At 45.6% G+C, this 24513-nt stretch overlaps 2 long non-coding RNA genes across 3 annotated transcripts; one reads left to right on the top strand and one right to left on the bottom strand.

The window, feature by feature from the left end:
• The first annotated feature begins 7314 nt into the window (after window positions 1-7314).
• LOC139158867 (uncharacterized) lies at window positions 7315-23674 on the top strand. 2 transcript variants are annotated; one of them, XR_011557756.1, is made up of 3 exons: window positions 7315-7536; window positions 8774-8996; window positions 23225-23674. It is a non-coding gene; the product is annotated as an uncharacterized lncRNA (long non-coding RNA). The 2 variants fall into 2 exon arrangements; XR_011557755.1 differs by lacking the exon at window positions 23225-23674 and adding an exon at window positions 16038-16266.
• On the bottom strand, window positions 17009-23517 carry LOC139158866 (uncharacterized). Its single transcript, XR_011557754.1, has 3 exons — window positions 23380-23517; window positions 22163-22390; window positions 17009-17027 (listed from the first exon to the last, which is right to left on the bottom strand). It is a non-coding gene; the product is annotated as an uncharacterized lncRNA (long non-coding RNA).
• Window positions 23675-24513: the final 839 nt, after the last annotated feature.

Raw genomic sequence — 24513 nt, 5'->3', positions numbered from 1 at the left:
GAAAGAGACAGCAAGAGGCAGAGAGAGAGAGACATAGCAAGAGAGGCAGAGAGAGAGAAAAAGAGAGACATAGCAAGAGAGACAGAAAGAAAGAGAGAGAAAGAGACAGCAAGAGGCAGAGAGAGAGAGACATAGCAAGAGAGGCAGAGAGAGAGAGAGAAAGACATAGCAAGAGAGGCAGAGAGAGAAAGAGAGACATAGCAAGAGAGACAGAGAAAGACAGAGAGAAAGAGAGACATAGCAAGAGAGGCAGAGAGAGAGAGAGAGACATAGCAAGAGAGACAGACAGAGAGAGAGACATAGCAAGAGAGGCAGAGAGAGAGAAAAAGAGAGACATAGCAAGAGAGACAGAGAAAGAAAGAGAGGAAGAGACAGCAAGAGGCAGAGAGAGAGAGACATAGCAAGAGAGGCAGAGAGAGAGAGAGAAAGACATAGCACGAGAGGCAGAGAGAGAGAGAGAGACATAGCAAGAGAGACAGACAGAGAGAGAAAGAGATAGCAAGAGAGAGAGAGAGACAGAGAAAGAGAGACAGAGAGAGAAAGAGAACGAAAGAGATAGCAAGAGAGACAGAGAAAGAGAGAGAAAGAGATAAAATGAAAGAGAGATAGCAAGGGAGGCAGAGAGAGCAAGGGAGAGAGAAAGACATAGAGGGAGGGAAGGAGGGAGAGAGAAAGAGAGCAAACAAGAGGGGAAGAAAGAAAGAAAGAGGGATGGAGAAAAAGAAGGGAGGGAAGAGGAAGGAAGAGAGAGAAAGAGGGAGGGAGAAATAGAGCGAAATGGAGGAAGAGATTTTTTTTGTCCAAACTTTTCTTTAGCCCCCCACCCCCACCCCTCACCCCGTTCAGTGTTCCCCAGGATTTTGAAAATATGAATAATGTGCCGCGGCTCAAAAAAGGCTGGGAAACACTGGCATAGACAATGACTATTGTTTACCTGTTGCCAAGGGAACCAGATTGTCAGTTGCCCTGAAAAGCCCCTCCCCAGAGCATTCTCACTGGGTGAAGTCTCAGCATGGCAGCCAGAAAGTGCTGCAGGGTAAGTGAGGGTATCTCAAATGGGAGGAATCTGGCAGTAGGGGAGGAAGTTCATGCTTCCCAACTCTTTTAACATGTCTATTTTATTTCACAGAGAGTTTGGAAATTTTTCCAAATACTTTTCTGCTGTGCCAGAAAAGAGGAAGAGATTGCCAGGTACCACCTCCCCCTTCTCCTTAAACCCTGTCCATGGTGGGACAACACCAGGATAGGGCAGCCAAAATTTTTACTAAGGCCATGGTTCCCAACGTGGGGCCCAAGCCCTACAGGGGGGCAATTTGATTTTTAATGGGAGCGATTGGAACCTTGTTTAAACCAAGTTAATGGCCTTTTAGGCTTTCTTTGGCTGAGGAGTTCACTTTTGAATAGTAACAATTATATGTCAGGGGGGTCACAATTTTAGAGATGCTTAGGTGGGGTATGGTCAAAGAAAGGTTGGGAACCACTGTGCTAAGGGCATTGCGTGAGGGGGCAGATGGTCAGGATGAAAACCAAAGTTACATGTTGGGACAAACAAGTGGAGGAAAGGGACATGCACTCCTTACCAGGAGTCTAGGCCTGCCCCTCCAAAATCCCATTTGTGAATGGAAACAACCCAGGCCCCATGGTGACATATGGATTTTGTGGTTTGCCATCACTGTTCTATATGATTTCTTCAAACTGATGAAGGTTGAGTTTCAGGGAGGGATGAAATGAATTATTTCTGACAGACAAGTTTCATAGGCTTATGCTAATCAGATTACAAGGAGCACATTATCTTTTCCTTCCTAATAGTTTTTTTTTTAAATTTCCTTCCCATGAAAGATAATGGGGGGGGGGGAGGAAAGTGCCCTGGGAGCTCTAGAACCGGGTACTTTTGTCTTCCTATTAATGCAATTGTCAGACAATTAGTAAACCAAATTCAATATTATGTTTCCTGCCTAGCCCTTCCCTTTCTCCCTCCTGCTTGCTTGCTCGCTGTTGGGCATGCACAAAGCAACCCATAGCCTGGACTTTATTCGCTCTGTACTGCCCACAGCGAATAAAGCCTTTCCTTTCTCTGGGCGGTGGGAGAAGCTTCTTTGTCCGAGCGCCCAGAGAAGTGAAACGCTTTATTCGCTCTGAGCCACCCAGAGAGAATAAAGCCTTTCCTTTCCCTTTCTCTGGGGAGTGGGAGAAGAATCCTCCTCCCAGCACCCTAAGAAGCGAAACGTTTTATTCACTCTGGGCAGTCGAGAGAAAGGAAAATAAGGAATTTATTTACTTTATTTAAAAGGTGCCACCAAATCCCTGGTGTTTCCAAATCCCCAGCGGCTCGCTGAGCGCAGTTGTCCATGAGCGGCTGTAGGAGAGCGGCGGTGGTGGCAGGGGAGGGTCAGGAGGGAACTAAACTTGGACAATGGCAGCATCTCCATTTGGATGGGCCTGTGAGGGGGATGGCTGTTGCTTTGCAATTCTCTGCCGCTCATGGACAACTGTGGAAAAGAAGCGATCACCTCCAGCGCTCCCACTCCAGCCTGTCCTTTATTTATAAGGCAGTAAACCTGGACAATGAGGGAGTTTTCCAGCTGCAGAGAATTGCAAAGCAACAGCCATCCCCCTCATACGCACATACAAAGGCCCACGATTACTTACCGGCGTCCAGTGCTCCTCGAGTTCGAAATCCTCGAAACTGTAAAAATAAAGTTTCGTAAAAAAGGGCAAGCCAAGGCCACAAGGGCAGCCACAGAAGAATTTGAAGCAAGGCAAGCTAAGATAGGAACCACCACAATCAAAGCTTCCTCATAGACGATTCTGTGAGACCTCCACTCTCTATATAGGGAGAGACGAAGTGGGCAGGTTGATTGGAGAACCAGCAAATCAGCAAACTGCTAACTCGGCAATCACTCCCAGAGCATGACCAGATTTTTTTTTTTGAAAAAAAATTAAAATTAAATTAAATTGAAAAAATGTAAAGTCACTTCCACGATTATTGGATCCGTAATCCCGAAAGTGATTGCTGCTGGTCAGCTGAAGCTGTGCACGCAGATTCATTTTTACTGGTAGAATGGTGTTCCACCCCGTGGTGATTGCTGCCCATCCCTAGGCACCACTGGAGGTCTACAGAGTCTGTAAGATCCTCTCCCCAAAATGGCTTTCATGCAGAGGGGCCTTCAGGGGCAAAAAGATGGGCTGGCTGACAGGCCAGGCTGAGAAAGGAGAGGCTCAGCTAGAGATGGATGTTTTTGACATGCCACCTTCTTCTTTTGGGCAGGGCTGAAGGAGGAGGAGGAGGAGAGAAGACACTTCCTGGGGTAAGTACGGTTCCGCAACGTGGCCAGTGGGTGGCCATTCCTCAAATCTGGGTGGGGGAAGGGTGGAAATCCCACTGGGGGGAACTTGGCCAGCCTAGAAAACTGAAGAAGAGCTCTTTGGATTTTTTTTACTTGCAGGTATCGATGGCTGGGGCTGCCAGGACCCCAAATGGATGAAAGTCTGGCATGGACCTGGCCTTTGTGGGGTGAGTGTCCTCTCATCCGAGGGACTCTGAAGCCCCCAAGAAGGTGGCTAGGAGTAAAGTTTACAAGAGGGGAGGCATCTCTACCCTCTGCCTCTACTTTGGCTAACAGAAGAATGACTCAGGCCCTTAGTTCTCTCCCCAGGATGGAGATCCCCAGAAGGTGGACTCCAGGGCTCTCCTCTATTAAGGAACTGGTAAGGCCACTGGTAAGACACCCTCCCCACTGTAATGGCAGACATCCTGCCAAGAAATTATGCCAATAGATATAATATTTGCCTTCTTATTTCAGGAGCCACAAGATGGACAAAACAGCCAGGGTTCAGGGTAGGTAAAAAAACGTGCAGAGGGGAGGCGTCTCTGCTTCTGCTGCTGCTGCTTGTGTCAAAGGACAGGTGACACAGGGCAGTCCCACTGGCAGGCCAAACCCCTTGGCAGGCCAGCTGGAAGGGCTCTGGGAGCCTCCACATGGCCACTTTTGCAAAATGGGCCATGGCTGCTTTTGATCTTTGTCCCCTTTGTTTTCTTCCCCCAGAGAGACATCCTATACCATCTGGCGTCGAGAGCCCTCGTAGGTAAGAAACCTTTGGCAGGGGGGCAGGGGGTGAGAGGTTTAGGGCGATGCCTTGACTCCTGATGGGAGGGGGAGAAATTATGGTAGATAGCCTTCTAAGCGTAAGGCTTGCAAAAGCTTTCTCCCCCTCCATTAATCTATCAATTTGATATGCGTCCCTATAATACTCCAAGCTTGGAGTATTGGATATGGATATGTGTCCCTATAATACTCCAACCATGGGTAGTATTAGAGAAAGAAATTAATGATATTAAGAATCAGGAATTATTATTCAGGAAATGGAATAAGAGAAATAAATAGATTAATAGACCCTACTAAAGCGATCATAGAGAGTTGGATGAAATGGCAAGATAAATTAAAAATGACAAATTCTAAATTAGCAACGCTGCATGTGATAAATTTAAAGAAAGAAAGTAGCCTCACAAAGATAATATGGAAATTAAGGAGGGAAGGTATACAGAGAATGGAACAGTTATATGAAAAGGATGGAAGAATTAACAGAAATGAAATAGAGCAATGCCTTGGACAACAAAATTGATTACAAATTAACGCAATAAGCACATATTTAAGTAAGAGGGAAAATAAAGAAATATTTAACAGACAAGAAATGAATTTAGAAAAGATATTAAGGGAAAAGAGTAAGAATATAAAAGCACAAACAGGTAATATATAGAGAGAATTATTACAAGCAGAGGAACAAGTAGTAAAAGGATTGACGAGATATTGGCAGGATGAGTTAGAAATTGATAAATGGGATATGGAAGGCATAATTGAAAATATTAAAAGAATCAAAAACACAAGAATAAGAGAGATGAGAAGAAAAATATTACATAAATGGTATTACACACCAGTACAATTAGCACACTTTCAAAAACTGAGGAAAGGAAACTGTTGGCATGGATGTAAGGCAAAAGGAGTGTTTATGCATATGTTTCGGGAATGTAATAAAGTTCAAAAATTTTGGAAGCAAATACAAACGGAGGCGAATAAAATCACGAATGGTAACTGGAAAATAACCAAGGAAGCAGCATTATTGATAAAAAATAGTGAGGTAAAAGAATACGAAGAAATCAAAATTGCAGCGATAGAAAGTGCCCAGGCAACCATAGTGCTTGGTGGAAAGATGATAATAAATGGACCATAAAAAATTGGTGCAGGTACATGGTGGACCACATTCACTATGAAATTATGGAAATTAGATTACACAACTATAATGAAGAGAAATTAGCAGCAACAATGAGGCAGTGGGAGAAGGTTAAGAATTATATATTAACAATATCAGCAAGCGATGCAAATGTAAAAAGTAAAATTCAATCACTTTATAAAGAATGAACAATGTAATCCAGAGATAAAGCAAATGAACGATACAGAATTGAATCTGCCTCGGTGAAGGGGATTTTAAATTTTTTGTTTGGTGATGGTACACTTCTATATTTTATGTTTTTGCTTTTTGTAAATTTTTAAAAAAATCAATAAAAACTATATTTTTTTAAAAAAAAAGCTTTCTCCCCCTCCCATCAGGACTGAAGGCATCGCCCTAACCTTAAGGCTTGCTGTTGGCCCATAGGGCCTGATGCACCCTGTCCTTTCTCAATCTTACTGGGACACAGAAAGCTTAGGATTTAGCCTCCGTATCTTCATTTGCAGGATTCGAAGTCAGCTCAAATGGGGTCAGGGAGCAGCAGCAGCCTAGACCTGGCCTCATTGTTGACAAAGTCTTCTCAGTTGGGGAGGGGTGGAGTCCCCCTAGTTAGTTCTCCTAACCTGACCGAGGTGTGCTGGAGCGCTCTGGGCAGCGGAGCAGGAGGACACCCGGCCCTTGGGAGAAGGGACTTAGGTTAGCCACATGCCCCCAAGCTCTGGTGCCAATGGCTCCTTTGCCACAAATCAGCAGGGACTGGTGTCCTTAATGGAGAATGGGATCATTGTCGTCCACAGGATTCTCCAGAGTACAGTTTGGCCAATTTAAGCAGCCTGGAGGAAGACACATCGGACACCTTGGAGCGCCTCCTCCAGGAATTAGAGGTATGAATTCTACCCTCTTCAGGGATCAATGCCTTGCCTTGCAAAGCTCAATGAAGCAATGAGCTATGCTATGCAGGGCCACCCAATCAGACAGGTCTTAGAGGGGGATGCTGGCACAATGTGGTCTACTGGAGAAGGAAATGGCAGCCTTCTCCAGTATCCTTAGTAAGAAAACCCCAAGAAAAGCATCAAAACAATGCCAGAAGACGAGCCCCTCAGAGAGGAAGGACTCCAATATGCTACGTGGAAAGAGCAGAGGGCAAGTGATTGCTGCTGGTCAGCTGAAGCTGTGCACGCAGATTCATTTTTACTGGTAGAATGGCGTTCCACCCCTTGGTGGTTGCTGCCCATCCCTAGGCACCACTGGAGGTCTGCAGAGTCTGTAAGATCCTCTCCCCAAAATTGCTTTCATGCAGAGGGGCCTTCAGCTGGAAGGGCTCTTGGAGCCTCCACATGGCCACTTTTGCAAAATGGGCCATGGCTGCTTTTGATCTTTATCCCCTTTGTTTTCTTCCCCCAGAGAGACGACCTATACTATTTGGCGGCGAGAGCCCTCGGAGGTAAGAAACCTTTGGCAGGGGGGCAGAGGGTTAGCGTTAGGGTTTCAGCGATGCCTTGACTCCTAATGGGAGGGGGAGAAATTATGGTAGATATCCTTCTAAGCTTAAGGCTTGCAAAAGCTTTCTCCCCCTCCCATCAGGACTGAAGGCATCGCCCTAACCTTAAGGCTTGCTGTTGGCCCATAGGGCCTGATGCACCCTGTCCTTTCTCAATCTTACTGGGACGCAGAAAGCTTAGGATTTAGCCTCCGTATCTTCATTTGCAGGATTCGATGACAGCTCAAATGGGGTCAGGGAGCAACAACAGCCTAGACCTGGCCTCATTGTTGGGATCCTCCAGCCCTTGGGTAAGTAAGACAAAGTCTTCTCAGTTGGGGAGGGGTGGAGTCCCCCTAGTTAGTTCTCCTAACCTGACTGAGCTGTGCTGGAGCGCTCTGGGCAGCGGAGCAGGGGGACACCCGGCCCTTGGGAGAAGGGACTTAGGTTCGCCACATGCCCCCAAGCTCTGGTGCCAATGGCTCCATTACCACAAATCAGCAGGGACTGGTGTCCTTAATGGAGAATGTGATCATTGTCATCCACAGGATTCTCCAGAGAACAGTTTGGCCAATTTAAATAGCTCTACTCCAAACATGACTACGTCAAGATTTAACTCTGCTCTTGAAGCATTTTGTTCTGGTTTTCTACCTTATCACAGATACATGTACTGGGTGAATTTTGGTGAGAAGGATGGGACTGCAATAGAAGCTGCAGGGATGGATGGATCAGACAGACATGTGCTTGTGGTATTAATTGCTGAAGAGCCCGCGGGATTGACTCTTGATTACGTCACTAATAGACTCTATTGGATCAGTATGCATAAAAAGGTGTGCACTTCATCCCATTTCAAATTCAAAGCTACCTATAGTTTGCATCTCTCTCTCTCCCTCCCCCTCCCTCCCCCTTATGATTTATGAAAACAAATCCCAAAAATGTGTTTATGTTCTTCAATTAAACGTAATATTGTAGGCACCTTCCACCAGCATAGCTTGCTAAAATGTTCCCAAATCTTTCAGCAGTCTGCTGGAAATATAGAAAAGAGATTGGTACCTACTACCACCTATGGTGAACCTGCCTCAGGGCCAAAACCTATTGGTTAAAAATTAAAAACTGTATTGAGCTACTAGTTTTTCTCATCATTCCTACCACCCATTTCCTCCCATGTTGACTGTATGACTGTAACTTGGTGCTTATATCCTAAGATTTTATTAATATTGCTTCTTCATTGCTTATTTGACCCCTATGACAATCATTAAGTGTTGTACCGCACGATTCTTGACAAATGTATATTTTATTTTATGTACGCTGAGAGCATATGCACCAAGACAAATTCCTTGTGTGTCCAATCACACTTGGCCAATAAAATTCTATTCTATTCTATTCTATATCACAAACTGTTTTCTTAAAACCTGAGCTTTTCCTCTTGGGCAGGGGTAGGCAAAATTGGCTCTTCTATGACATGTGGACTCCAACTCCCAGAATTCCTGTGCTAGCATGATTGGTTCAGGAATTCTGGGAGTTGAAGTCCACAAGTCATAGAAGAGCCAACTTTGCCTACCCCTGCTCTTGGGCGTCTAGGGAGAATTTTAAGAAAGAGGATAGGTATATAATCTTACATGTCACAACAGCTGCTAGAATACTCTATGGACAAAATTGGAAAAAGGAGTCAATCTCATCAATGTTAAACATTATAATCAAAGTACTAAAGTGCATGGAAATTACTAGATTGTCATTGGCACTTCAAGATAAGGATGAATCTGAATTTCATAAAATCTGGGACAAGTGGTACAATTGGCTGAACCAAAATGAATACCTAAAATTCCTTAACCAAACAAACCTGAAATAACCAAACAAACCAAGCAAACCTGAAATAACATAAATAAAGAGACCATTTAGATATAGAGGGCCACAATGTATAAACCACATGATCTGGAGAATTTGAGCAAAATGTGCCATAGAGAATTGCCTTGGGTTATCAGAAAGCATGGCTATTTAATTAAAACAATTAGTGATAGTTCTGCAAGTCTGAATATTGTTCTCATATTGCTTTTTGTTTTTTTTTAGTCCATCGAAACAGTAAAGGTAGATGGTTCTGGAAGATATACTTTCCCTGATACAATGCTGAAAAATCAGGATCCCTTAGGACTCGCTGTATTTGAAAATCTGTTCTTCTGGAGCACTGTAACACACTTGTATTATGCATCTCGCTCCACACCTGGTGTTGGTATACTGCTGAATGCCTCGATTTCTTCATTCACAGTCCTGCATGAGCTACAGCAGTCACTAAGTAAGTTGATCTCTTTGGCAAGCCATAAGCAGGGCTGAGCTAGTAAGAAAAATAATTGACATTCACTTCCCCCAGGGGTGTTTCTGGGATACACTGTAGGAATTCATAAGCAATTGTAATAACTTGCTTGGGGAGAATTACGGCATAGTGGTGATTTGATTAAAAGATAATCAGGAAGATGTGGGGAGGTCAAAGAGTATATATATATATATGTATATATGTATATATGTTTTCGTAGATTGTCACGGGTACAGGTATGACGGTCTTGGTATATTTGGGTTTCTTCCCGTGTAGGATTTGGAAATTTCTGGTGACGTTTCGACGAGGTCACACTCATCATCTTCAGGCTGGTGTTTCTGTCCTTGTTCTAAGGCGAACACTGCGAGACCTGAGCTGCCTTCCTTCTATAAATACTCGTGGCTGGGTGTGGTTTGATGGCTCAGCAATTGCCTGCTGTGTAGAAACTTCCTGGTGAGTCAGTGGGGTAACATCTTGGGTCGTTGATGGAGCTGAAGTATGCTGATTAGTTAATGGTTGTTGATTAGGTGTGATATCCTGAGTAGTTGGAGCTTGCAGGCTGCTTGATTGTTTTGCAATGTGTGTTCTGAGTCTAGTTTCAGTTTTTATGGCTGGGTTACATTTGAGGGCTGGTTTCCAGATGTCTGGTAGGCGGGAGGTATCATCCCGCTTGTTCATATTTTGGGGATGTTTTTCTGTCTCGATGGCTTCCATGATTATTCTTTTCCTGTAGTGTTCTGTTTTGGAAATTAATTTACTACTGTCAAAATCAATTTCATGTCCTGTAGTTCTGAAGTGTTGGAAAAGGGAGGAGGTCTTTTCTTTTTTCTTTAATGCATTCTTATGTTCTGCAACACGTGCATTTACTCTCCTGTTAGTTTGTCCAATATACGTGGCTGGGCAGATTTTACATGGTATTTGATAAACTCCCTGGTTTTCTACCTGGGTATTGTCTTTCGGGTTTCTTAGGATGTTGGCTATTTTTTAATCTGTACCAAAGGCTGTCTTGATGTTATGTTTGCGGAGAATTTTACTGATTTTATCTGTGGTGCCTTTGATGTAAGGGAGGAGGGCAATGCCATTGTCCTGTTCTGTGTCTTGGTTCTTGGGGGGTGTCTCTTTATGGATTAAGTTGTTGATTGCCTCTCTTTGGAATCCATTGGAAATTAATACATTTGTGAGACTGTGTAATTCAGGTTCCAGGTGGTCTTTGTTGGCTAGGCGTTTGGTTCTGGAAATGAGGGTCTTGGCTACGGAATTGATCTGTGCAGGTTGGTGGTGGGATTTTGCGTTCAGGTAGTGGTTGGTGTGTGTTTACTTCTGGTAGACGATATGTCCCAGGAAGCCATTGGGTTTTTTATAGATTAGGACATCCAGGAAGGGAAGCTTGTTGTTGGTTTCTATTTCCATGGTGAATTGTATTTTGGGGTGTAGGCTGTTGAGATGTGTGAGAAAGCTGTCCAGTTTTTCTTTCCCATGTGGCCAAATTACGAAGGTATCATCTACATATCTAAGCCAGAGTTTGGGTTTGTGTTCAGATTTGTCCAAGGCGTTGGTTTCAAAATATTCCATGTATAAGTTTGTGATGACGGGTGACAGGGATGATCCCATGGGGGCTCCTTCTATCTCTTTGTATCTTTGTCCATTGTGGATGAAGTATGTATTCATCAGGCAGTGGTTGGTCAGATCTAAGATGTGCTTCGGGGGGTTGTATTTGTTTTGGATGGCTGTCAGGGCTTCTTTGATAGGCACTTGGGTGAAGAGAGATATGACATCGAAGCTTACGAGAAGGTCGCTGGGTTGTAGGTTTTGTTCCTTTATGATTTCTGTGAATTGGAATGAGTTTTGTACATGAGACATGATGGATTCTGCATAGGGCTAGAGTTGTTTGGCAAGAAATTTGGCAAGATTCTGTAGGGGTGAGCCTATGGAGCTGACTATGGGTCTGAGTGGTGTTCCTTCTTTGTGTATCTTGGGGAGGCCATAGAGCTTGGGGCATCTGGATGATTTTTCTCTGGGGATGATTCTTTGCTGGATTTCTTCACTGATGGGAGAAGCTTTTATTTTGGATTTGGTGGTTTTTTCCAGGTAGGTGGTAGGATCTGTACTTAGAGGTTTGTAAGCGGAGTCTTGGAGTAGGTTGAATAGCTTGTCTTGGTAGTCAGATGTGTTCATCACCACAGTGGCTTTGCCTTTGTCTGCTGGGAGGATGATTATGTTATTGTCTTTCCTCAAGTTGGTGAGTGCTTTTTGTTCATCTTTATGTAAGTTGCTTCGGGGTGGAATGCTGGAGCAGAGGACATTGGTGACTTCAAGTCTGATTTTGTTGGCTTCATCTTGGTTGATTTTGGTTAGAGTGGCTTCAACTCCGCATATGATGTTTTCAGTGGGGATGCGTTTGGGGGCGACTGCAAAGTTGAATCCTTTGGAGAGGATGTTGGTTTCTGCTGTGGTGAGGGTCATGTCCGGTAAATTATGTACTGTATTCTTCATGAGTTGCTGTGGAAAGGGTTTGGATTTCTGGTGTTTTTCCAAATTGTGGAGTTTCTTGGTGTGTATGTCTGTATTGAGGGAGGTTTCTGTTTCAGCTCTCCAGAGGGCTAGTTGTTTAGATTGGTCCCAGAGTATTGGGTGGATTCTGTTGCTAAGTTTGAGATGAAGAGTGAGTAGGTCTTTGTTGGTTTGGTCTAGTAGGAATCTTTTCCTGTGGAGTTCATTTCTGATAAGGGCTAATTCAGTTCTTGTCAGGATCCGTTCAGTGGATGGTGTTATGACCAGAAGATTCCACAATATTCTGTAGCTGGGTAAAGTCTAAAAGTAGAGTTGTTAAGTAGAATTCACTGTTTGTATTAGAAGTTGTTTACCTGCTTCTCATTGGCTGCTACGGTTTGGCGCCAATCTTTGTAGAGCTGTCAGGCATCGCTTGTTGCCGGGTGAAACAGTATAAAAGGAAAGTGCCTCCGGTCTTACGCGCTTCTCTCTAGCTCGCGTCTGAGTGAAAGTGTATCCGCGTCTAGTTACTCTCCTGCAGAGAATAAAGATTTAAAGTTAGCCATCGTGTTTCTCGGTTATTTCACTGGCGACGAGGGTCTAGAGGCAATTTTTTTTACGGAAAAAATCATTATGGCGACCCCTTTGATCATCAGCCGCCTGAATTATTTGACCCTGAGAGGTCAACTTGGACAGCCTATATGGCTAAATTTGAAATTTTCTTGGAAGCCGCCGGCATGAAAGATGCTGACAACGGCCGGAAAAGGGCTTTATTTCTGAACTACTGCGGGACTCAAATTTTTGACCTGGCAGAGACCTTGACGGACCCAGAACCTGCAAATTCGGTTCCATGGGACACTTTGATGGCTAAGTTGGCAGCTCATTTTAAGCCAACGAAACCTGCCAGGGTTTTCAGGCACCAGTTCTCCCGGATGGCTCAAGCTGAGTGGGAATCTATTAACCAGTTTGCCACTCGCCTCAGGACTATTTTAGCCAAGTGTCAGTTTGACAATCCTGAGGCTAGGTTAACTGATGCCATTATATTTGGCATGAGAAATGTTTCTATCCGGAATAAACTGCTGGCAGCTGACGACTCGTCACTACAAGATGTGATTAAGGCAGCTCAAACCGCGGAAGTCGCTGAAGCTGCTGCAGCTGACCTTAAGTCAAACGACAAGCTGGCCACAGTTTTTAAGATCGCTGAGGCACCTTGCGCCCCCGCCAACCATCAACACGACTACAGTACTTCTGAGTTCGACCCATATGAAGACCACTGCTGCCAGCTACGGGTACCGCCAGCCAGACAACCTCGTCCATCCTTCCAAGACTGTGCCGGATGTCGTGGTCAGCATGCCCGCTCGAGATGTCCCTTTAAGGATGCTTTCTGCCGCCGCTGCGACAAACGTGGCCACATTGCCGCCATCTGCCAAGCCATCCTGCCTGACGACACCCCCTTCAATCAAGACCTGCTGCCCACCTTTCCATCTCATTGAGTCTACCGACCATTCAGACAACAAGGAAGAGAGAACCGGAGACCGGGGAGCAACACTTTGAGGGACGGCAACCGAGGTAACCGCACATCCATGGACTGTGGCACCTACCCGCCAGCCCCTAATAAGATTATTGTCCCTCTCATGTTGAATCATCAACCATGCCACATGGAGCTGGACACAGGCTCTAAATTTACTTTAATGCCGTGGCATAAACTGAGACTGTATGTGCCTTCGTTGTCCCTGGACTCGCTAAAGCCGCTGGACATTGCTATTAAAGACTTCCAGGGACACCCAATCCGGGTTTTGGGAAGCACTAGGGTGCCTATAACTTTTAGAAATGTACATTGTATGTTGCCTATTCTAGTTATTGAGGGGGCGAATCATTCCCTTTTGGGACTTGATTGGATGGTTCCTTTGGGGTTAGCTGTCACTGGTCTTCACAAAGTGACTTGTTTGAAGGAGCCTGATTTTGTCCAGGAATTTCCGGAGGTTTTTAAACAGGGTTTGGGTACCTATAAGGGGCCACCCATTTCTTTTTCTTTGGATCCTGCTGTCCCGCCCCTCCGGTTAAAACCTCGCAGGGTACCACTGCCCCTAATGGATAAATTGGATGCCCAATTGCAGAAACTCCAGGCTCAGGGTATTTTGGTTCCTGTCGAACATGCCCCCTGGGAGACCTCTATTGTCACCCCCCTGAAGCCTCATGGATCTCTGAGAGTTTCTGCGGTTTATAAATCTACCTTGAATAAGGCGTTACAGCACAACTCCTATCCGATACCTGTTGTGCAGCAGTTGCTGCATACCCTGGGGTCTGGGAAAATTTTTGCGAGGCTGGACCTTGCACAGGCATTCCAGCAGTTGCCAGTGGACGATGCCACAGCCCTGGCGCAAACAATTGTGACACACAGAGGGGCCTTTAAATGTACTCGACTGCAATTTGGCATAAGTGTCGCCCCGGGTATATTCCAGCGAATCATGGAACGATTGCTCTGGGGAATTAGGGTGGTGGTCCCCTACTTTGACGATATTTTAATATCAGGGGACACTCCAGACCAACTGCACTGTAGAATTCGACAGGTTCTGGCTAGGTTACAAGCTAAAGGATTAAGGCTAAAGCCAGAAAAGTGTGTGTGGGGAATTTCCTCAGTGGACTTCCTGGGGTTTAGGATAGATGAAGCAGGCATACACCCCACTGAGGAGAAAATCAGAGCCATTAAGGATGCCCCTGCCCCCACCTCTAGAACAGAGCTGCAAGCATTTTTTGGGGCTATTAAATTTTTACTCTGTTTTTCTGAAACAGAAAGCCTCAGCAGCTGAGCCGCTTCATCGACTTCTCCACAAGGGAGCGCCATGGAGATGGGGTGAGACAGAACAACAGGCTTTTAATAATATCAAAGACCTCTTGACCTCGCAAAGTGTCGTGGTACAATATAGTTCCACGTTGCCACTTAGGCTTACATGCGATGTATCCCCGTATGGGGTGGGAGAGGTCCTGGCCCACATATTGCCAAATGGCCAGGAAGCCCCAGTGGCATACTTTTCAAGGGACGTTGTCCCTGACAGAACGTAATTATGCCCAGATAGATAGAGAGGCACTCGCATTGGTAGCTGGGGTGAAAAAGTTTCACAACTACTTATTTGGGAGACCATTCCAACTGGTCACTGACCATAAACCCTTGTTAGGGCTGTTAGCCACCGGGTGGCCAACTCCACCTTTTATGTCCCCCCGGCATGTCCCGTTGGACTATTTTTTTGTCAGGGTATGATTACATCCTTGTACATAAGGGGGGCTCAATGATTAATCATGCTGATGGTCTTAGTCGCTGTCCATTAGGGCAAAGGGTGGAGGACCCTGCCCCTGCAGGAGATGTCCTCCTCATTGATTTAGGTACACCATCCCTTATTAATGCCAAAGAGGTGGCCATTGAAACTAAAAAGGACCTGGTGTTGGGAAAAGTCCTCCAATACATATTGAAAGGGTGGCCACCAAATGGTGAAGACCACTCAGTGCTGGATTTTAAAACTAAGAGGCTGGAACTCTCTGTGATGCAGGATTGTATTTTGTGGGGTGACAGGGTGGTTATACCCACTGCACTGAGGCCTCAAGTCATGAACATGCTGCACCAGGGGCACCCTGGGGTGGTCAGGATGAAAGCTTTGGCCAGAGGGTATCTATGGTGGCCAGGATTAGACAAGGGAATTGAAGATTGGGTGGCCGCATGTAGCCCTTGTCAGGACACAAGGCCAAATCCCCCTAAAACCACCCCTGCACAGTGGGACACACCCCAAGGGCCCTGGTCAAGGGTACGTATAGATCTGGCCGGACCGGTGGGCACCAATATGTTTTTGATAGTGGTGGATGCATACTCCAAATGGTTGGATGTTATATTGTTAGGGTCCACCACATCTTCCACAATTATACAAGTCTTAAGGAGGTTGTTTGCAACCCATGGGTGTCCAGATGTCCTGGTTTCAGACAATGGACCCCAATTCACCTCTAGACAGCTGGAGCTGTTCGTAGCCCAATTGGGAGTAAGACATGCCTTGGTCTCACCCCACGCAGCCTGGGCTAATGGTATGGCAGAAAGATATGTTCGTGTGGCCAAAGAGGCCATAAAAAGGTCATTTCCAGGGGAGATACAAGAAAGACTGGACACCTTCCTATTAACTCAGCACATAACACCGAGCCTAACTACCAATAGAAGCCTAGCTGAACTACTCAGGGGAAGGAGATTGAGGTCTCCTTTAGATAGGCTGCACCCCTCTTATGTTAAGATGAAGCCAGAGTATGTAACAACCCCTGAAAGGTCAATGTTTGTGGGACAAAAGGTGTATGTAAAAAATTTTGACAGGGGCAAACAGTGGGAGACTGGGATAGTGACTGAGCAAACAGGTCCTAAAACATATATGGTCAAACTGGATGATGGACGCCTCTGATAGAGGCACATAGACCATGTCAGGGGGAGACTGGAAACAGCCAGTATCAGAGGGAATATGGCTGACACTAGTAATGGGGTTTCTAACGCTTCACTCCCCACAGGGAGTTATACCAGACCCAGCCGTGCCCAGGAACAAATAGATTGGGACTTACCTGGGTTTAGTGACCATTCCAGCGCTGCCCCAGCTCCACCATGCTCCAGCCGGGGAAGTTCTTCACCTGCAGGACCAGAAGAACCTTCGTCCTCCGTAGATGTCCAGGTCCTGAACGAACCACGCCGGTCAGAACGCACCCCCAGGAAGCCTGCTCGGCTCGAAGACTTCATTACTTGCTTGTCCGAATAAAACCTGTAAAAATCCATCCAGAAGGGGGAGGGGTGTTATGACCAGAAGATTCCACAATATTCTGTAGGTGGGTAATGTCTAAAAGTAGAGTTGTTAAGCAGAATTCACTGTTTGTATTAGAAGTTGTTTACCTGCTTCTCATTGGCTGCTACGGTTTGGCGCCAATCTTTGTAGAGCTGTCAGGCGTCGCTTGTTGCCGGGTGAAACAGTATAAAAGGAAAGTGCCTCCGGTCTTACGCGCTTCTCTCTAGCTTGCGTCTGAGTGAAAGTGTATCCGCGTCTAGTTAGTCTCCTGCAGAGAATAAAGATTTAAAGTTAGCCACCGTGTTTCTCGGTTATTTCAGATGGGGTTTTAGAATGGAATTTTAGTTGGCAGCATTTGGGGATCAAGTTTCTGTCTCGGCAGTTGCGTAGAAATTTGAGGTCACACCTCTCCGTTCTGTACAATCGCCTCGCCAGTATCAGTATAGGAATCTCCAGCCGGGAGTCCCTCAGGCCGTCATATTGCACGATCTTCTTTTGGGAAATTCCTGATCCGCCGTCTCAGACCCCTGCCCGAAAAGAAAACCGGCTAACAGGGCTCCCCACTGGTCAGATACCTCCTCATGTAGTCTGTGGTCGAAGAAGGACCGATCGAACTCCTCAAAAGTGGAGGAATAACCGGAGCTCTCCTCCTCACCGTCCATTCGGCTCCGCAGCTGGCTCCACCCCTCTGCTCGCGTTGAGGCATCTTGAAGAGCTCAGGACGCTGCAAAGTTAATAAGTATATTGATAAGAATTAACAAATGGGCATCACGTAGCACCAGGGGTGGGCCATCATTCCTGTCCCTACCAAAAATGCCCAAGCCAAGCCATGCCACACTGCGAGCTGCCAGCCCAGCCCTTACCTTGCTCCGGTGTGTGACAACCTGCAGGGGCGCTGAGAGCATGGCCTGGGGACCAGGCCGGGTGGCCCCGAGCTCTGGCCACGTGGCCTGCTCTGTGCTGTCCTGTGCCACAGGCATCTCTCTCCTGGGGTGTGTGAGAGCAGGCATGTGGCTGGAGGTCAGGCAGGGTGCTTTCACCAGCTGCCGCTCTAGGTGCCGGTGTGAGATTCTGGATGCTGCGCATGTGCAGCAACCGTAATCTCGTGCACAGACGTTCTTCTGGCAGCAAAAATTCTGCGCACGCATGGAAGCAAAACCCCACTGATTTTAGCTGCCAGAATCGCTTAGGTTGTGCATGCATGTCGCATGCAAGACCGGCGGCAATGGAGTGAGACTACGCGCTCCATTGCCGCTGCTAGAATGTTTGGTGTAGCAGTTTTAAGGCATCATGATAGAAAGAGGGAAACTGTAAATTCTAGTCCCACTTTAGGGACAAAAGCCAGCTGTGTTTGGTTGGAAGTTGGGGGTTCAACATAACAAGCATTCAGAATTATTTTCATTTAGTTTATCTAAGGACAGAATGAATAGATTAAAACCAAATGTACTATGCATATTAACTGCTGACCTGGGTGAATAGCGATGAATGTTTTTTAAAATTATATTAGAGGTTTTTTTTAAAGTCTTTTGTAGACGTATTAATTGGATTTTTATAAAATAATCTTTATTGAGCTTTACAAAAATAGAAAAAGCAAAGGTAAGACAGGGTAATGCAACAATAATTAGATTGTATCTCATAACATTTGTAGTCTATATAAATAAACATCAGGTATTGTTTGAGGAATTTTTGATAGTAAGGAAAGAAGTAGAGAAGAGTTGAGGGAAAAAACAAGAGTAAAGAATAGACAGAGAAAAGAGAAAAAACATGTTGAGGGGAATTAGAGTCAAGGAAGGGGGTATAGAGAATAAGAAAAGAAGGATATTTAGATGTATTGTTATACGGTGTTCCTCAATTTTCACGGGTCCGAACTTCGCAAATAGCCTATACCACGGTTTTTTAAAAATATTAATAAAAAATACTTCGCGGGTTTTTTTCTATACCACGGTTTTTTCCCGCCCAATGACGTCATACATCATCGCCAAACTAATAATTTTTGCAAATAAATAACAAAAAAAATAATTATTGTTAATAAATCATTATGTTTATAAATATCAGGATTACTAAGTGTCTTATTCAATGGTGAATACCAGTAATAATGGTGACTAAATTGTTAGGGAATGGGAAATGGTAATTTAGGGTTTAAAGTGTTAAGGGATGGCTTGTGATACTGTCCATAGCAAAAATGGTGTATTTACTTCCGCATCTCTACTTCGCGGAAATTCGACTTTCGCGGGCGGTCTTGGAACACATCCCCCGCGAAAATTGAGGGAACACTGTATTGATATGTTGGGAGCTTTCCCGAGTCCCCGGAGAGGGCTGCATACAAATCCAATGAATGAATTAATTAATTAATTAATTAATTAATTAATTAATTAATTAATTAATTAATTAATTAATTAATTAATTAATTAATTAATTAATTAATTAATTAATTAATTAATTAATTAATTAATTAATTAATTCAAAATGGGCTTGGTGGGCATGGCAGGGGAAGGACATTGCAAAATCTCCCGTCCCTCCCCACACTGCGGCTAGCAGATGGTATTTGCTGGTTCTCCAAACTATTCAAAATTTCCATTACCGGGTTCTCTAGAACAGAGGTCCCCAACCTTTTTTGCACCAGGGACCGGCTTTAAGCTAGACCAGTTTTCCATGGCCCGGTGGGGGGGGGGCTTTGGTCATATGGGGGTGGGGTTATGGAGGGGTGGAGCCAGGCCGCCATCAGGAATTTTGGGGCCCCATACAGCCTAAGTGTCTGGGGGCCCCCCTCCCCACCATTTTAAAACTACTTTATTTTGCGACATACCAATTATGTATGAAATTTACCTTCTTTGGGGAGGGGTGAAAGGGGAGAGTAAGAGAGGAAGGAGTGAAAGAAGGGAATGAGGGAGGAAAGAAGGGAGGAAGGAAAAGGAAAGCAAGAAATGGAGGCTACCTTCATGAATGAAGGAGGAAAGAAAGAAAGAAAGAAAGAAAGAGGGAAGGGACAGGAACAGAGGAAGGAAGCAAGGAAACTTATGAAAGGGGAGAGTAAGAGAGGAAAGACTGAAGGAAGGGAGGGAGGGAAGAAGGTAGGAAGGAGAAAGAAAAGAAGAAATAGAGGAAGGGAAGGTTAAAAGAGAGAAAGAAAAAAGAGCAAGAAAGAAAGCAAGAAAGAAATGAAAGAGAAATAAAAATAGAGAGGGGGAATGAAAGAAATGGAAGGAGGGAAGGAAGGAGAGAAAGCAAGAGAAAGAAAGAAAGCAAGAGAGAGAAAAAGAATGAAAGAGCAAGAGAGCAAGAGAGCAAAAGAAAGAGAGAAAGAAAGAAAGAAGAAGAAAGAAAGAAAGAAAGAAAGAAAGGCAACTTCAAAGAAAGGCTCACTGAGCATCTCTCACTCTCTTTCTATCCCTCTTTCTTTCTCTCTCTTCCTTTCTATCTCTCCTCATCCTTTATCTCCTCTCTCTCTCTCCCCTCTCTCTTTCTCTGCCCCCTCTCTCCCCCCTCTTTCCCTCTCTCCCTCTCTTGCTATCTATCCCCCCTCTCTCTTTCTCTCTCTCCCTCTCTCTCTTTCTCTCCCCTCTCTCCTCTCTCTCTTTCTCCCTCTCCCTCTCTTTCTCTCTCTCCCCCCTCTCTCCATCTCTCTTTCTCCCTCTCCTCTCTTTCTCTCTCTCTCCCCCCTCTCTCCCTCCCTCTTTCCCTCTCTCCCTCTCTTGCTATCTCTTTCTCTCCCCCCTCTCTCCCCTCTCTCTTTCTCTCTCTCCCTCTGTTGCTATCTATCCCCCCTCTCCCTCTCTCTTTCTCTCTCTCCCTCTCTCTCTTTCTCCCCCCTCTCTCCCTCTCTCTTTCTCCCTCTCCCTCTCTTTCTCTCTCTCCCCCTCTCTCCATCTCTCTTTCTCCCTCTCCCTCTCTTTCTCTCTCTCTCCCCCCTCTCTCCCTCTCTCTTCTCTCTCTCCCTCTCTTGCTATCTCTTTCTCTCCCCCCTCTCTCCCTCTCTCTTTCTCTCTCTCCCTCTCTTGCTATCTCTTTCTCTCTCTTTCTCCCCCTCTCTCCCTCTCTCTTTCTCCTTCTCCCTCTCTTTCTCTCTCTCTCCCCCCTCTCTCCCTCTCTCTTTCTCTCTCTCCCTCTCTTGCTATCTCTTTCTCTCCCCCCTCTCTCTTTCTCTCTCCCTCTCTTGCTATCTCTTTCTCTCTTTCTCCCCCCTCTCTCCCTCTCTCTTTCTCCCTCTCCCTCTCTTTCTCTCTCTCTCCCCCCCTCTCTCCCTCTCTCTTTCTCTCTCTCCCTCTCTTGCTATCTCTTTCTCTCCCCCCTCTCTCCCTATCTCTTTCTCTCTCTCCCTCTCTTGCTATCTCTTTCTCTTTCTCTCCCCCCTCTCTCCCTATCTCTTCTCTCTCTCCTCTCTTGCTATCTCTTTCTCTCTTTCTCCCCCCTCTCTCCCTCTCTCTTTCTCCCTCTCCCTCCACTCACCCATCCCGGGGGTCTTTTTCGGACTTCCCAATCCAAGTCACGCAGCCTTGCGGAGCTCCTGGTGGTCTCTCATCCCCGAATCAGCCAGGTAAACACGGCCCCCTCTTCCCTGGCCCGAAACCAGCGAAGGTTGGGGGAATTTCTGCGCAACCCCGGCCACTTTCAGGGTTAAATTCCTCTCCCCGCCCTCTCCGCACCTCCGAAGGGAGCAGGCAGCGTTGCTGGGCTGGCCAATTCTGGGCAGGGGGCGAATTCCTCCGGGGGGGGGTGGAGGTGTGGATGTGTGCGTGCGCCCGGAAGGCGTCCGAATTTTGCCCGGCGGAGCTCTGCAAACACGAGGCAGGGAGGGAGGGAGGCCGTTGCCCGGCCAGCGGCACCAAACAGGGCAGGGCTCCATGGGAGGGGAGGGGGGCACCTCACGGCTGGGGGCTGCCTGGCTTTGTGATTTTGGCTGGGGGGGGAGTTAGGAAGGTCCTACTTCTCCCCCCCAGCCAAAAATTCAAAGCCTATCTTGGATACGGGCGATGAGTGGGACAGAGCGGCGCGGAAGCCTCTTGCAGCAGCTGCCACAGCCACCGGCTTCGGCGCCGCTCGTCCCGCTCATCGCCCGTATCCAGCAGATAGGCTTTGAGTTTTTGGCTGGGGGGGAGAAGTAGGACCTTCCTAACTCCCCCCCAGCCAAAATCACAAAGCCAGGCAGCCCCCAGCCGCCAAAGGAGCCTCCTGATTCTACCTCCCCTGCCCGACGCCCCACCCTGTCCTGCATAATGTCCTCTGCCGGGAGGGCAGCGCCGCCGCGGACCGGCTGGAAAACCCCAACGGCCCGGTCCCGGTCCGCGGACCGGCGGTTGGGGACCTCTGCTCTAGAACCTGTCAAAACCTGCTGAATTTCACCCCTGCTGCTGCCCTTTCCTTTGTTTCATCTAAAACTGGAATAGGTCTTGACACCCTCACCTCCAAATCATTTTAGAGTCTAACAGTTATTTGTAGATATCTTAAATAGAACCTTTCTGTAATTTTTAAGTCTGGCTCAATGATAAGGACTGTGGTGCTTGGGACCAATATGGTCTCAGATTTCTCTCTACAATTACTATTCTACAGTGCAATGATTCCTACTCCAAGTCTCCATATTCCAATCCTGCCAGTGGGAGATAATGTCTGTGTGTTTAGTTCAAAGTTTTTATGCCTATTTTGATTTTTTTAATTCTTCAATTAAATTCCTAATAAGGAGGCTATATTTTCTTCTTTGCCCTAAAAATGTTTCATTCATAGGAAATATTAAAACAAACAGTATAGATACAAAAGTATAATACCACTCTACAAAGCCTTGGGTAGACTACACCTAGAGTAGTGTGTCCAGTTTTGGTGACCACACTACAAAAAGACATTGAAACTCTAGAGATGGTGTTTCACCTGGTGAGTTTGTAGGAATTATTAATTTTGTCTTGGTTGCTATATTGTAGCGCATCAGTTCTCCTTTATCATCAATCCAGTAGAGGAATCCTCTTTTCCAATCCATGTCCTGAAAATAGATTATTTCTGGCCATTCAGGTATCAGGGGTTGTTGCTCCTGAACTACGCCTTCTGGTCCAATATGCACTTGGAAAATTTCATGGTCGGTAGAATACACAACTCTCAATTCTGTCAAAGTACACATATGAAGAATTATCACTCTGGATACTAACTTCACCACTCATTCAAGCACCAAGAACAGCCACTTAACATTGCACCTAAGAATCACAGTAGCTTTAGGCTTCCTATATCAATAGCTGACATTAGTGCTTCCTTGAATGGAGACAATACACATAATGGCCTGGTTTCTAGTTATAAGCTATTCTTCAGAGGACTTGAAAATTGTTTTGTCAAAAGAAATTAATACATGGATAAACATATTCTAGCTGTTTATTTGTATTTGTTTAAAGGTCTGCTTTAAGTCTTATGACAGCTGGCAAGGACTAGCTACTAACCTTATTGCCATTGGATTTTGATATACTGTATTAAGATAATGGAGGACAAAGCAGGCTCAGGGGATCAAAACTGCAATTGGATATGATAGGTGCCTACCCAAACCATCATTAATCCGAGTCCCGTCAACTAAACAATGTCATTTGGCGGGACCCAGGGGAAGAGCCTTCTCTGTGGCGGCCCCGGCCCTCTGGAACCAACTCCCCCCAGAGATTAGAATAGCGCCCACCTTCCTTGCCTTTCGTAAGCTCCTTAAAACCCACCTCTGCTGTCAGGCATGGGGGAACTGAGATATTCTTTCCCTCTAGGCTTCTACAATTTATGCATGGTATGTTTGTATGTTTGGTTTTATAATAAGGGTTTTTAGTTGTTTTAGTATTGGATTGTTACATGCTGTTTTTTATCACTGTTGCTAGCCGCCCCGAGTCCATGGAGAGGAGCGGCATACAAATCAAATCAAATCAAATCAAATCATTAAATAAATAAATCTATCTCTTCTCTGTTTAACAGTTAAAGTATATTTAATATCTGCATCACAACAGCTGACGTCTAAAATATGAGGCTTGTACAAATCTCAAAACTAATACTTAAAAGGTCAAGAGAGTTTCCACCAATCTTCCAGGGACTTATAGTCTTCCAGTTGCATCCAAGAATTATAGACCTACCTCCACATTCACCAGAAGGTAGGAGAAAAGTATCCGTTGGACAGGCGCATTTGTAGCCTTTGGAATGAACTGGTGACAAAAGACAAATGTGGCTGCACACTCCAGGTAAACATGCATTGGTGTTATCTAGAAATCAAGGGAATATGTTAGTATTCAACACTAATTAACCTCTTCTCCAAACTATGTAATTATTCAGCCTGGCATGTGAATTAAGATTGTACAATGCTTTGGATTCAAAGGAAAAGAATGCTCTAGTCTAGAGCAGTGTTTCCCAACCTTGGCAACTTGAAGAGATCTGGACTTCAACTCCCAGAATTCCCCAGCCAGCATTCACTGGCTGGGGAATTCTGGGAGTTGAAGTCCAGATCTCTTCAAGATGCCAAGGTTGGGAAACACTGCTCTAGAGCAAGGCTGTCAAACTCACAGACCTTGAGCTGGAAAGAGGGGGGAAAGTCCCAATATATCATGTGGCAGTGTCGTGATGATATGAATTTGATACCCCTGCTCTACAGCATTTGTGCAACACCTAGCTACAATGCCTTAAACCAAATCTCCCCCACCCCCTCCCCCAGGATCAACCTACAGCTAACTGAAGGCAGCAATTTTAGGAAAATGTGCTGTTTTTTAAAAACTGTAGACATATAGTATGCAATCAACTCGCGTGCTCTAAAGCAAATTTTGTCTTCAAACCTAGGTGCGCCACAATTCTAGCATGAACCCAATAAAGACCTTTCAACCTTTGGCTCAAATGAAGTTGCTTTATATTTGTGTGTGTGTGTGTGTGTGTGTGTGTGTGTGTGTGTGTGTGTGTGTATATACAATGCATGCGTTTATTCTTTGATTAGTTTGTCACCAAAAGAGTCAGCCACTGGCCTCCCCTAGACCCAGGTGAGCTGCTCTCCTAGTGTAGACAATGGCCATTGGTTACCTGTTGCCAAGGGAACCAGATTGTCAGCTGCCCTGAAAAGCCCCTGCCCAGAGCATTCTGACTGGGGGAAAGTAGGAGAATGGCAGTCAGAAAGTACTGCAGGGTAAGTGTGGGTATCTCAAATGGGAGGAATCTGGCAGTAGGGGAGGAAGTTCATGCTTCCCAACTCTTCTAACATGTCTATTTTTTTTCACAGAGAGTTTGGA

This window comes from Erythrolamprus reginae, chromosome 2, assembly GCF_031021105.1.
Source record: "Erythrolamprus reginae isolate rEryReg1 chromosome 2, rEryReg1.hap1, whole genome shotgun sequence".
Classification (NCBI taxonomy): domain Eukaryota; kingdom Metazoa; phylum Chordata; class Lepidosauria; order Squamata; family Dipsadidae; genus Erythrolamprus; species Erythrolamprus reginae.
Note: the sequence above shows the minus strand (reverse complement) of the source record. Positions and strands in the feature narration are given on the sequence as shown.